General features: G+C 45.4%; 1 long non-coding RNA gene across 1 annotated transcript; it reads left to right on the top strand.

The window, feature by feature from the left end:
* Window positions 1-11766: 11766 nt before the first annotated feature.
* Window positions 11767-14544, top strand: LOC121269518. The gene is made up of 2 exons (XR_005941367.1): window positions 11767-12123; window positions 12428-14544. It is a non-coding gene; the product is annotated as an uncharacterized LOC121269518 (long non-coding RNA).
* The last annotated feature ends 287 nt before the right edge of the window (window positions 14545-14831 follow it).

Raw genomic sequence — 14831 nt, 5'->3', positions numbered from 1 at the left:
TTGTGATATAGTAGTCATCACTGAGACGTGGTTAACGGAAGGGCAGGATTGGCAGCTTAACATTCTGGGATATAGAATCTTCAGGCGAGACAGGGGAGGGGGTAAAAGAGGAGGAGGTGTTGCATTATTAGTTAAGGAGTCAGTTACTGCAGTAAGGAGAGATGATAACTTGGAGGGGGCATCAAATGAAGCTTTGTGGGTAGAGCTTAGGAATAAACAAGGGGCAGCCACATTGTGAGGTGTTTACTATAGACTCCCAGATAATCAACGGGAAATTGAAGAGTAAATATGTGCACAATTAGTGGAGGTGTGTAAAAACGATAACAATAGGGTTATATTAGGTGATTTCAACTTTCCCAACATTAATTGGGATAGACATGGTGTTAATGGCTTGGATGGAGTGGATTTCTTGAAATGTGTACAGGAGAACTTTTTAGGTCAATATGTAGAGGGTCCAACAAGGGAAAGTGCATTGCTGGACCTAATTCTGGGGAATAAAGCTGGGCAGGTGGCTGAGGTGGTGCTGGGCGAACATTTGAGCGATAGCGAGCACAACATAGTACAGTTTAAAAACAAAAAACAGCGGATGCTGGAAATCTAAAACAAAAACAGAATTACCTGGAAAAACTCAGCAGGTCTGGCAGCAACGGCGGAGAAGAAAAGAGTTGACGTTTCGAGTCCTCATGACCCTTCAACAGATCTAGGTGAATCCAAGGAGAGGGGTGAAATATAAGCTGCTTTAAGGTGGGGGTGGGGGGTTGGGTGGGGGGAGAGAAGTGGAGGGGGGGCGTGGTTGTAGGGACAAGCAAGCAGTGATAGGAGCAGATAATCAAAAGACGTCACAGACAAAAGAAAACAGAGGTGTTGAAGTTGGTGATATTATCTAAATGAATGTGCTAATTAAGAATGGATGGTAGGGCACTCAAGGTATAGCTCTAGTGGGGGGGGGACATAAAAGATTTAAAAATAATGGAAATAGGTGGGAAAAGAAAAATCTATATAAACTATTGGAAAAAAGAAAAGGAAGGGGGAAGAAACAGAAAGGGGGTGGGGATGGAGGAGGGAGCTCAAGACCTAAAGTTGTTGAATTCAATATTCAATCCGGAAGGCTGTAAAGTGCCTAGTCGGAAGATGAGGTGTTATTTTTCCAGTTTGCATTGGGCTTCACTGGAACAATGCAGCAAGCCAAGGACAGACATGTGGGCAAGAGAGCAGGGTGGAATGTTAAAATGGCAAGCGACAGGGAGGTTTGGGTCATTCTTGCGGACAGACCGCAGGTGTTCTGCAAAGCGGTCGCCCAGTTTACGTTTGGTCTCTCCAATGTAGAGGAGACCACATCGGGAGCAACGAATGCAGTAGACTAAGTTGGGGGAAATGCAAGTGAAATGCTGCTTCACTTGAAAGGAGTGTTTGGGCACTTGGACGGTGAGCAGAGAGAGGAAGTGAAGGGGCAGGTGTTACATCTTTTGCATGGGCATGGGAAGGTGCCATAGGTGGGAGTTGAGGAGTAGGGGGTGATGGAGGAGTGGACCAGGGTGTCCCGGAGGGAACGATCCCGATGGAATGCCGCCGGGGGGGTGAAGGGAAGATGTGTTTGGTAGTGGCATCATGCTGGAGTTGGTGGAAATGGCGGAGGATGATCCTTTGAATGCGGAGGTTGGTGGGGTGATAAGTGAGGACAAGGGGGACCATATCATGTTTCTGGGAGGGAGGAGAAGGCGTGAGGGCGGATGCGTGGGAGATGGACCGGACATGGTTGAGGACCCTGTCAATGACCGTGGGTGGAAAACCTCTGTTAAGGAAGAAGGAGGACATGTCAGAGGAACTGTTTTTGAAGGTAGCATCATCAGAACAGATGCGACAGAGGTGAAGGAACTGAGAGAATGGGATGGAGTCCTTACAGGAAGCGGGGTGTGAGGAGCTGTAGTCAAGGTAGCTGTGGGAGTCAGTAGGCTTGTAATGGATATTGGTGGATAGTCTATCACTAGAGATTGATACAGAGAGGTCAAGGAAGGGAAGGGAAGTGTCAGAGATGGACCACATGAAAATGATGGAGGGGTGGAGATTGGAAGCAAAATTAATAAATTTTTCCAAGTCCCGATGAGAGCATGAAGCAGCACCGAAGTAATCATCGACGTACCGGAGAAAGAGTTGTGAAAGGGGGCCGGAGTAGGACTGGAACAAGGAACGTTCCACTTACCCCATAAAGAGACAGGCATAGCTGGGGCCTATGTGGGTACCCATAGCCATACCTTTTATATGGAGGAAGTGAGAGGAGTTGAAGGAGAAATTGTTCAGTGTGAGAACAAGTTCAGCCAGACGGAGGAGAGTAGTGGTGGATGGGGATTGTTCAGGCCTCTGTTCGAGGAAGAAGCTAAGGGCCCTCAGACCATCCTGGTGGGGGATGGAGGTGTAGAGGGATTGGACGTCCATGGTGAAGAGGAAGCGGTTGGGGCCAGGGAACTGGAAATTGTTGATGTGACATAAGGTGTCAGAGGAATCATGGATGTAGGTGAGAAGGGACTGGACAATGGGAGAGAGAAGGGAGTCAAAATAACGAGAAATGAGTTCCGTGGGGCAGGAGCATGCTGACACGATGGGTCTACCAGGACAGTTCTGTTTGTGGATTTTGGGTAGGAGGTAGAAGTGGGCCGTCCGAGATTGGGCGACTATCAGATTGGAAGCTGTGGGAGGAAGATCCCCAGAGGAGATGAGGTCAGTGACAGTCCTGGAAACAATGGCTTGATGTTCAGTGGTGGGGTCATGGTCCAGGGAGAGGTAGGAGGAAGTGTCTGTGAGTTGACGCTCAGCCTCCGCGAGGTAGAGGTCAGTGCCCCAGACATCAACAGCACCACCCTTGTCAGCGGGTTTGATGACAATGTCAGGGTCGGACCTGAGAGAATGGAGTGCAGTAAGTTCAGAGAGAGAGAGATTAGAATGGGTGAGAGGAGCAGAGAAATTGAGACGACTAATGTCGCGCCGACAGTTCTCAATGAAAAGATCAAGAGAAGGTAAGAATCCAGAGGGAGGGGTCCAGGTGGAGGGAAAATATTGGAGGTGGGTAAAAGGATCCGTTGAACGGGGAGAGGACTCCTGCCCAAGGAAGTGAGCCCGGAGACGAAGATGGCGGAAGAAGAGTTCAGCATCATGCCGAGCCCGAAATTCATTGAGATGAGGGCGTAAGGGTATGAAACTAAGTCCTTTGCTAAGCACTGAACGTTCAGTGTCGGAGAAGGGAAGGTCAGAGGGTATAGTGAATACACGGCTGGGGCTGGGATTAGAAGATGGGGTGGGGACGGAGGGACAGGCAGGGGTGGAGGGTCCTAGATGGGTGTTGGTGTCGATGAGTTGTTGGAGCTTGCATTCCTTAGCACTTGAGAGAAAGAGAAAAGGTTTCTTGTTGAGGCATCGGATGAGATGAAGAATAAAATGAAACTGGGGGCACGCGCAGCTTTGAAAAAGGGTACAGCGGTGCTGCTGGAGGGAGAGGTCGAGCGTGTTCATATGGCGACGCATGGCACTGAGTGTGGATCTCCGAATGTGACAGGAACAGCAGTCCAAGAAAGGTTTTATGTCCCGGAGATACCTGTAATCCTGGGTGGGTTCGAAACATGAGGGGTGGAATTTCAGTTGAAATCCACATGGGGTAAGTTGGAGACGGAGACAGTCACTGAGAAAGCAGATATAGCTGTGAAAGCGGGTTTTAGTAAACACCTTGTCAAACACCAGGAGAGAAATGGAAAGCAATGAAGGTGAACAAGGTAAAAGAGAGATACGGAAATCTTGTCGCAGAGACGAACAGAACTTCTTCAAGGTAGGCATTTCTTGAAGAGGATTGGCAGTCAATTAAACACAGAGATAAAAACAAAAAACTGCGGATGCTGGAAATCTAAAACAAAAACAGAATTACCTGGAAAAACTCAGCAGGTCTGGCAGCATCGGCGGAGAAGAAAAGAGTTGACGTTTCGAGTCCCCATGACCCTTCAACAGAACTAGGTGAATCCAAGGAGAGGGGTGAAATATAAGCTGCTTTAAGGTGGGGGTGGGGGGTTGGATCGGGGGAGAGAAGTGGAGGGGGGGCTGTGGTTGTAAGCAAGCAGTGATAGGAGCAGATAATCAAAAGATGTCACAGATAAAAGAACAAAAGAACACAGAGGTGTTGGTGATATTATCTAAACAAATGTGCTAATTAAGAATGGATGGTACAGCACTCAAGGTATAGCTCTAGTGGGGGTGGGGGGAGCATAAAAGATTTAAAAATAATGGAAATAGGTGGGAAAAGAAAAATCTATATAAATTATTGGAAAAAAGAAAAGGAAGGGGGAAGAAACAGAAAGGGGGTGGGGATGGAGGAGGGAGTTCAAGACCTAAAGTTGTTGAATTCAATATTCAGTCCGGAAGGCTGTAAAGTGCCTAGTCAGAAGATGAGGTGCTGTTCCTCCAGTTTGCATTGGGCTTCACTGGAACAATGCAGCAAGCCAAGGACAGACATGTGGGCAAGAGAGCAGGGTGGAGTGTTAAAATGGCAAGCGACAGGAGGTTTGGGTCATTCTTGCGGACAGACCGCAGGTGTTCTGCAAAGCGGTCACCCAGTTTACGTCTGGTCTCTACCCACCCTCCACCCCCACCTTAAACCAGCTTATATTTCACCCCTCTCCTTGGATTCACCTAGTTCTGTTGAAGGGTCATGAGGACTCGAAACGTCAACTCTTTTCTTCTCGCCGATGCTGCCAGACCTGCTGAGTTTTTCCAGGTAATTCTGTTTTTGTTTTATGGTACCATTTAAGTTTGTTATGGACAAAGAAATAGACAAGTTGCAAAAAAATGTTTTGGATTGGGGGAGAGTGGATTTTAGTAAAATAAGGCCAAGGTAGACTGGGAACAGTTACTTGTGGGGAAATCTACAGAGGAACAGTAGGGGGTGTTCAGAAAGGAAATGGGGAGGGTACAGGCTCAACATGTTCCCTCTAGGGTGATAGGAAGGAGTAACAAGCCCAGAGAACCATGGATGACCAGAGATATTCAGGTTACGATGAGAAGGAAAAGAAAGGCTTTTAGCAGGTACAAGGGAAGCAAATCAGCAGAGGCATTAGTGCAGTACAGACAGTGCAGGGTGGAACTTAAGAAAGCAATTAGGAGAGCAAAGAGGGTACATGAGTAAGCTCTGGCTGGTAAAAGTAGGGAAAATCCCAAGATATTCTATAAGTACATCAATGGGAAGAGTGTAGGGAAAGTGTAGGGCCCATTAGGGACCAAGGGGGCAATTTATGGGTGGAGCCAGAGGACATTGCTAGCATTTCGAATGAATACTTCACATCCGTGTTCACCCAAGAGAATGAGGATGAAGGTATCGAACTCGGGGACAGAGACTGTGAGGTTCTTAAGCAAATTGATATAGGGAGTGACAAGGTATTGGAGGCGTTGGCAGCCTTAAAAGTGGACAAATCTCCAGGTCCAGATGATTTGTGTCCCAGACTGCTGAGGGAGGCAAGGGAGGAGATTGCAGGGGCCCTGACCCAAATTTTTAATTCCTCTCTGGCCACAGGGGAGGTGCCAGAGGACTGAAGAACAGCTAACGTGGTTCCGCTATTTAAGAAGGGCTGTAGAGATAAGCCAGGGAACTACAGGTCAGTGAGTCTCATGTCAGTGGTAGGGAAACTATTGGAAAAAGTTCTGAAGGAGATTATCTATCTCCACTTGGAGTGGCAAAGTTTGATTACGGATAGTCAGCATGGCTTTGTCAGAGGGAGATCATGCCTAACAAATTTGATTGAATTTTTTGAGGAGGTATGTAGATGAGGGTAGTGTAGTTGATGTAGTTTAAATGGATTTCAGCAAAGCCTTTGACAAGGTTCCACATGGGAGAATTATAAAGAAAGCAAATGCACATGGTATACAGGGTAATTTGATAAGGTGGATTCAAAATTGGCTTAGGAGAAATTGGTTGTAGGAGACAGAGGATGATGACAGAAGGATGCTTTAGTGACTGGAAGCCACTGTCCAGTGGTGTACCATAGGGATCTGTGGTCAGTCCCCTATTATTTGTCATTTATATAAACGACATAGATGACTTTGTGGGGGTAGGATTAGTAAGTTTGCAGATGACACAAAGATTGGCCAGGTGGTTAACAGTGAAGTTGAGCATCTTGGGCTACAGGAAGATATAGACGGGATGGTCAAATGAGCAGATAAGTGGCAGATGGAATTTAACCCTGAAAAGTGTGAGGTGATACACTTTGGAAGGAGTAATTTGACAAGGAAGTATTCAATGAACGGCATGACACTAGGCAGTTCTGAGGAACAAAGGGACCTTGGCGTGTGTGTCCATAGATCTCTGAAGGCAGAGGGGCATGTTAGTGGGGTGGTGAAAAAGACATATGGCACACTTGCCTTTATCAATCGAGGCATAGCTTACAAAAGTAGGGAGGCCACGTTGGAGTTGTATAGAGCCTTGGTGAGGCCACAGCTGAAGTACTGTGTGCAGTTCTGGTCGCCACATTATAGGAAGGATGTGATTGCACTGGAGGGGGTGCAGAGGAGATTCAACAGGATGTTCCCTGGGATGAAACATTTAAGTTATGAAGACAGATTGGATAGACTTGGATAGAAGCAAAAAACTGCAGTTGTTGGAAATCCAAAACAAAAGCAAAAATACCTGGAAAAACTCAGCAGGTCTGACAGCATCTGCAGAGAGGAACACAGTTAACGCTTTGAGTCTGTATGACTCTTCAACAGAACTAAGGAAAAATAGAAAAGAGGTGAAATATAAGCTGGTTTAAGGGGGTGGGGTTGAGTGTGGTGGTGGGACAGGTAGAGCTGGATAGAGGGCCAGTGGTAGGTGGAGATAAGCAAAAGATGTCATAGACAAAACGACAAAGAGGTGTTGAAGCTGGTGATATTATCTAAGGAATGTGATAACAAAGGTCAGATAGCCCTAGTGGGGTTGGGGTGGGGGGAAGGGATCGAAATAGGCTAAAAGGCAGAGATAAAACAATGGATGGAAATACAACAAAAAAAAATGGAAATAGGTGGGAAAAGAAAAATCTATATAAATATTTGGAAAAAAGGGGAATCGGAAAGGGGGTGGGGATGGAGGAGAGAGTTCATGATCTAAAATTGTTCATGGTCTAAATTGATCTAAAAGAGGCCCGAACAATCCCCATCCACCACTACTCTCCTCCGTCTGGCTGAACTTGTTCTCACAATGAACAATTTCTCCTTTAACTCCTCTCACTTCCTCCAAATAAAAAGTTCCCGCATTGGCCCCAGCTATGCCTGTCTCTTTATGGGGTATATGGAACATTCCTTGTTCCAGTCCTACTCCGGCCCCCTCCCACAGCTCTTTCTCTGGTACATCGATGATTGCTTCGGTGCAGCTTCATGCTCTCATCTGGACCTGGAAAAATTTGCTAATTTTGCTTCCAATTTTCACCCCTCCACCATTTTCACATGGTCCATCTCTGACACTTCCCTTCCCTTCCTTGACCTCTCTGTCTCAATTTCTGGTGATAGACTGTCCACCAATATTCATTACAAGCCTACCAACTCCCACAGCTACCTTGACTACAGCTCCTCACACCCTGCTTCCTGTAAGGACTCCATCCCATTCTCTCAGTTCCTTCGCCTCCGTCGCATCTGTTCTGATCATGCTACTTTCAAAAACAGCTCCTCTGACATGTCTTCCTTCTTCCTTAACCGAGGTTTTCCACCCACGGTGGTTGACAGGGCCCTCAACCGTGTCCGGCCCATCTCCCACGCATCCGCCCTCACACCTTCCTCTCCCTCCCAGAACGATGATAGGGTCCCCCTTGTCCTCACTTATTACCCCGCCAGCCTCTGCATTCAAAGGATCATTCTCCGCCATTTCCGCCAACTCCAGCATGATGCCATCACCAAACACATTTTCCCTTCAGCTCCGCCATGGTGGCATTCTGCAGGGATCATTCCCTCCGGGACACCCTGGTCCACTCCACTATCACCCCCTACACCTCAACCCCCTCCCACGGCACCTTCCCATGAAACCGCAGAAGGTGCAACACCTGCCCCTTTACTTCCCCCCTCCTCACCGTCCAAGAGCCCAAACACTCCTTTCAAGTGAAGCAGCATTTCAATTGCACTTCCCTCAATTTAGTCTACTGCATTCGCTGCTCCCAATGCGGTTTCCTCTACATTGGAGAGACCAAACGCAGACTTGGTGACTGCTTTGCAGAACACCTTCAGTCTGTCCGCAAGCATGACCGAGACCTCCCTGTCGCTTGCCATTTCAACACTCCATCCTGCTCTCATGCCCACATGTCCATCCTTGACCTGCTGCATTGTTCCAGTGAAGCTCAACGCATACTGGAGGAACAGCACCTCATCTTCTGACTAGGCACTTTACAGCCTCCTGGACTTAACATTGAGTTCAACAACATCAGATCATGAACTCCTCCATCCCCACCCCCTTTCCGATTCCCCTTTTTTCCAATAATTTATATAGATTTTTCTTTTCCCACCTATTTCCATTATTTTTAAATGTATTTCCACCCATTGTTTTATCTCCACCTTTTAGCCTATTTTGATCCCTTCACCCCACCCCACCCCCACTAGGGATATCTGTATCTTTATTATCACATTCCTTAGATAATATCACCAGCTTCAACACCTCTTTGTCCTCTGTCTATGACATCTTTTGGTTATCTCCACCTATCACTGGCCCTCTATCCAGCTCTACCTGTCCCACACCACCATTCCCCCCCCCTCCTTAAGCCAGCTTATATTTCATCTCTTTTCGATTTTTCCTTAGTTCTGTTGAAGAGTCATACAAACTCAAAATATGCTGTCAGACCTGCTGAGTTTTTCCAGATATTTTTGTTTTTGTTTTGTACAGACTTGCATTGTTTTCGTTGGAGCAGAGAAGACTGAGGGGCGACCTGATCGAGGTGTACAAGATTATGAGGGACATGGACAGGGTGGATAGGGAGCAGCTGGTCCCCTTAGTTGAAGGGTCAGTCACAAGGGGCATAAGTTCAATGTGAGGGGCAGGAGGTTTAGGGGGGATGTGAGGAAAAACTTTTTTTTACTCAAAGGGTGGTGACGGTCTGCAATGCACTGCCTGGGAGGGTGGTGGAAGCGAGTTGCCTCGCATCCTTTAAAAAGTACCTGGATGAGCACTTGGCACGTCATAACATTCAAGGCTATGGGCCAAGTGATGGTAAATGGGATTAAGTAGGTAGAACAGGTGATTCTCACCTGTCGGTGCAAACTCAATGGGCCAAAGGGCCTCTTCTGCACTGTGATTCTGTGGAATGCATAGACCCTGTACACATTTGGGTGCCTTCTTGGGACTCTCCCAACAACCTAGTAACCATTATGCATAACAAAAACAGAATTACCTGGAAAACCTCAGCAGGTCTGGCAGCATCGGCGGAGAAGAAAAGAATTGACGTTTCGAGTCCTCATGACCCTTCGACAGAACTAGGCGAATCCCAGGAAGGGGTGAAATATAAGCTGGTTTAAGGTGGTGGGGGGGTGGGGTTGGGTGGGGGAAGAGAAGTGGAGGGGGGTGGTGTGGTTGTAGGCAAAAGCAGTGATAGAAGCAGATCATCAAAAGATGTCACAGACAGCAGAACAAAAGAACATATAGGTGTCGAAGTTGATGATATTATCTAAACGAATGTGCTAATTAAGAATGGATGATAGGGCATTCAAGGTATAGCTCTAGTGAGGGTGGGGGAGCATAAAAGATTTAAAAATATTTTAAAATAATGGAAATAGGTGGGAAAAAGAAAAATCTATATAATTTATTGGAAAAAACAAAAGGAAGGGGGAAGAAACAGAAAGGGGGGGTGGGGATGGAGGGGGGGAGGTCAAGACCTAAAGTTGTTGAATTCAATATTCAGTCCGGAAGGCTGTAAAGTGCCTAGTCGGAAGATGGGGTGTTGTTCCTCCAGTTTGCGGTGGGCTTCACTGGAACAATGTAGCAAACCAAGGACAGACATGTGGGCAAGAGAGCAGGGTGGAGTGTTGAAATGGCAAGTGACAGGGAGGTTTGGGTCATTCTTGCGGACAGACTGCAGGTGTTCTGCAAAGCGGTCGCCCAGTTTACATTTGGTCTCTCCAATGTAGAGGAGACCGCATTGGGAGCAACGAATGCAGTAGACTAAGTTGGGGGAAATGCAAGTGAAATGTTGCTTCACTTAAAAAGAGTGTTTGGGCCCTTGGACGGTGAGGAGAGAGGAAGTGAAGGGGCAGGTGTTACATCTTTTGCGTGGGCATGGGGTGGTGCCATAGGTGGGGGTTGGGGAGTAGGGGGTGATAGTGGAGTGGACCAGGGTGTCCCGGAGGGAACGATCCCCTCGGAATGCCAACAGTGGGGTGAAGGGAAGATGTGTTTGGTAGTGGCATCATGCTGGAGTTGGTGGAAATGGCGGAGGATGATCCTTTGAATGCGGAGGCTGGTGGGGTGCTAAGTGAGGACAAGGGGGACCATATCATGTTTCTGGGAGGGAGGAGAAGGCGTGAGGGCGGATGCGCGGGAGATGGGCCGGACACGGTTGAGGGCCCTGTCAACAACCGTGGGTGGAAAACCTCGGTTAAGGAAGAAGGAGGACATGTCAGAGGAACTGTTTTTGAAGGTAGCATCATCGGAACAGATGCGACAGAGGCGAAGGAACTGAGAGAATGGGATGGAGTCCTTACAGGAAGCGGGGTGTGAGGAGCTGTAGTCAAGGTAGCTGTGGGAGTTGGTAGGCTTGTAATGGATATTGGTGGACAGTCTATCACCAGAGATTGAGACAGCGAGGTCAAGGAAGGGAAGGGAAGTGTCAGAGATGGACCACATGAAAATGATGGAGGGGCGGAGATTGGAAGCAAAATTAATAAATTTTTCCAAGTCCTGACGAGAGCACGAAGCAGCACCGAAGTAATCATTGATGTACCGGAGAAAGAGTTGTGGAAGGGGGCTGGAGTAGGACTGGAACAAGGAATGTTCCACATACCCCATAAAGAGACAGGCATAGCTGGGGCCCATGCGGGTACCCATAGCCACACCTTTTATTTGGAGGAAGTGAGAGGAGTTGAAGGAGAAATTGTTCAGTGTGAGAACAAGTTCAGCCAGACGGAGGAGAGTAGTGGTGGATGGGGATTGTTCGGGCCTCTGTTTGAGGCAGAAGCTAAGGGCCCTCAGACCATCCTGGTGGGGGATGGAGGTGTAGAGGGATTGGAAGTCCATGGTGAAGAGGAAGCGGTTGGGGCCAGGGAACTGGAAATTGTTGATGTGACGTAAGGTGTCAGAGGAATCATGGATGTAGGTGGGGAGGGACTGGACAAGGGGAGAGAGAAGGGAGTCAAGATAACGAGAAATGAGTTCTGTGGGGCAGGAGCAAGCTGACACGATCGGTCTACCAGGACAGTTCTGTTTGTGGATTTTGGGTAGGAGGTAGAAGCGGGCCGACCGAGGTTGGGCGACTATCAGGTTGGAAGCTGTGGGAGGAAGATCCCCAGAGGAGATGAGGTCAGTGACAGTCCTGGAAACCATTATGCATGTTCCTTAAACATGGTACACACTCTCGCACGTCCTCTCCAGAGCCTGTATATCCTCGTACAAACTTCATACAGTCCATTAACCATTACTCAGTTTCATCAGGTCCCTGTATACCCACACCCACCCCCAGACCTCCTGTTTCACTGTGTATTCGGCTGTCACTATAGCTTTAACTCGATGCTATCTGGGAGGATGTTGTTCGTTGTTTCCTCAGCTCGCCTTTAGGGGCAGAGTTTTCTTGAATTTTGATGCCTGTGCCGCTGGAGTTCTGGGCACGGGTTTGGGCAGATGTAACTGAGGTTACAGCTTCATCTTTGTCTAAATCCTAACCTATATTTTGTTCGTGGTTTTGAACGTCACGTTGTTGGATTCTATTCTCAGGCTGGACACGTTGGTTTTGGGTTCGCGGCTTGAATATTTTGTGTAAATTGCGGCTCCGCTTTTTGAATGTTGATGTCTTGTTCGGCTGATTTTCCTCAATTCGTTTTCAGGGCGCAAGAGCGGAAATAAGTCCTTGAATTATTATTAACTCTTGCATTCATTAACCATTTGGTACAAGTCTTTTTGCAAAGGGGATTCATGTTCTACTGAGACCAGTGGTGAGTGAATGTGTCTCTTATTGCGGAATCAGCGGGTCACGTTGTTATTTGCATTCTGTCTGAATAAGTGGCTAATTCCCAGTTGTCTTTTGTGTTAATTGGAAGGAATCTGCTTTCGAAGCCCTGATTTTGTGTATTTTCAATCGAAAAACGAACTGCAGTAATATCAACAATTCATATTTTCCTGGCACTTTGTATCCAAATGTTATTCAAAATAATTCGTTGTTAACAGAGACTGGATTAAACATGTGCAAACAGTATTATTCCGTTTCGATGATAAATAGGATCATGTATTTTCATGCAGTACAAGAATGGGACTGTTTCATGTCGAGTGCCCTAATGTGGACTGAGCATTCCTCGGGTCGCTGAATAAAATGGGATTCACAAACCGACAGCATTTGAATGAATCGTAACGCATACATTTCGTCGTCATATCGGTTCTTAGAGCCGACTGGAGATGAGTTTCGGATGTTTACCAACCTATTCAAATTCAGTTGAAAACGCTGAAATACACGGTCTTTATTGTCATAAGTTTAACGAATATCCTCAATATTTAATGATTAGCTTTGTTCTTATATTTTTAAAAAGTTATTTGTCGATTAATTTCAACATTAAAATATACAAAAGATCAGACTTTTTAAACTATTATATGCTTATGTGTTCCATACATGGGTCTTTAAAATAGTAAAATCCAAGCTCTGAAGGCTGAGGACAGAATGAGCAAATATCCCAGAGGGTTTTGTGGGATAGCAACAAAGAGCTTCCTGTTCCCACCTTCTGGTCTCAGAGAATCGTTGTGGCTTTGGCATCTGTCATAAGCTGCCTTGTGTGCATCTGAACTGTACAGACACTGCCATCTTTAGAATATTTGAACGAACAATTTCGATTCTTTATTGCTTTAGAGAATAAACTGTTTAGTTCGCCGCGTTAGTTTAGTGCTAATGATTTAATGAAAACACCTGTAAATCGTATTGTAAATAAATGCCAAAGCTGCAGCCCTTACTCTTACAGAATCATAAGTAGCAACAGAAAATGTATTTTTTCCAATCAACCAGAAATACATACGCCTGCCAAGACATCTATAGTGAAAACAGGTGTAAGATTATCTTTCCCTGCAATGACCATTACCTCAGATCACAAAGATTCGGGTCTGAAATGTATAAAAATAGTTTGCTCATATATTAATCTCCATTGGATTAAGGGGGCTGGAATGATTATCATTTCATTGAGTATTGTGTAAAGTTATTTCATGTTGCTTGGCTGTGTTCACTCTTGTTTGCTGCTTGTCGGCTGGTCCTGCTCCTTAGTTACTGCCCATCATCTCATTCACAATTGATCTCAATTGCAGTTTAGGCACAGCAAATCTTACATTTTCTATATGATAATATACTATTTAATGTTTTTGCCCCCAACTTTTATTTTGAGAGAGCAGAGAGATTTTGATAAGATTTCTGACCTAAAGATTTGAAAGTGAGAAAAAGCATTTACAGTGACATGACCCCTCTTTGTAGCGCATGTACTCTACGCTTCTCAACATCTTGAGATTTCTGACTGCTCTCCTCTATTTAAAAATAATGTTGCAGAGGATGATTTGGTACATAGCCAAAGCTTTTTTTTTTACAACAGTGCATCTTGTGAATTCTGTAGGTGAAGAGTAATACATGATATTGATGTTACTAGTAAGTTAGAGGGCAGGGAGAGTTGCATAGTGCGTACAATCAGAGGAGAAAGCAAAGATTGGATGAGTAGTTAAGAAAAAAATAACAAGAACACCTGCTACAGACTAAAGGATAATTGTAGAAATTACATCAAGGAGACTGTCCATGGAAACCATCTTGTTTCTAGTTCTTCACCTGCACCCTCCTGCTGTAATCCATTTTCACTGCCCTTTCCCATTTTTCATTTTTCTTTAACAAATGCATATCTAACTCCCTTTCAAATGATACAAATTCTGCTTCAACTGCCTTTGTGGTAAAGCATTCTAAATTTTAAATCTCTATAAAGCATATTTTAGCTTCATTTTTACTATTAATATCTGAATCAGTGCCCTCATATTACCAATTTAGCAACCAAACAATATTTGCTATTTACCCTTTCAGAATTTTGAAAAGCCCTGTCATGTTCCCTTCATCTTTTTGTTCTGGCAAATAAAACCTAATTTATTGAGTTGCCTTCATACTATAACCTTTGGTTCTGTATTCCATTGAATCATTCTTGTATTGTTTGTATGGCTGTAGTATCCATTGTGTAACTGATCGCCCATATACATAATATTCCAACAGTAGTTAAACTGATATTTTGTACAAATTCACTTACCTGATTTTATGTTCATTGTACCTATGCGTAAACCCAAGAAACACATTTACCCTTTTTAATAGTTTTTCCTACCTGTACTCATCATTAAAGATTATTTTATTTGTATTCATAGGTTTTGATGTTCCTCCTTTTTGTTTAGAAACTCAGCATTATCCTTTTTCCCAAAGTGGAGTGCTTCATGTTTCTTTGAATTGAACTGTAACCACCACTTATCTGCGAACTCTTTTAATCTGACAAAATCCTCTTACAAACTGCTGTATTTTCTTCAGAGTTTGCCATGCTCTCAAGTTATTTTTAATTAAAAAACTACAACTTTTAAAAAATTGTTCTTGGGATGTGGATAATGCTGGTTGCCATGAGAGGATGGTGTTGGGCCTGTTCCTTAAATTACT

The sequence above is a fragment of the Carcharodon carcharias genome, chromosome 25 (genome assembly GCF_017639515.1).
Source record: "Carcharodon carcharias isolate sCarCar2 chromosome 25, sCarCar2.pri, whole genome shotgun sequence".
Classification (NCBI taxonomy): domain Eukaryota; kingdom Metazoa; phylum Chordata; class Chondrichthyes; order Lamniformes; family Lamnidae; genus Carcharodon; species Carcharodon carcharias.
The sequence above is the reverse complement of the archived record's forward strand: the minus strand, read 5'-3'. Positions and strand labels throughout refer to the sequence as shown.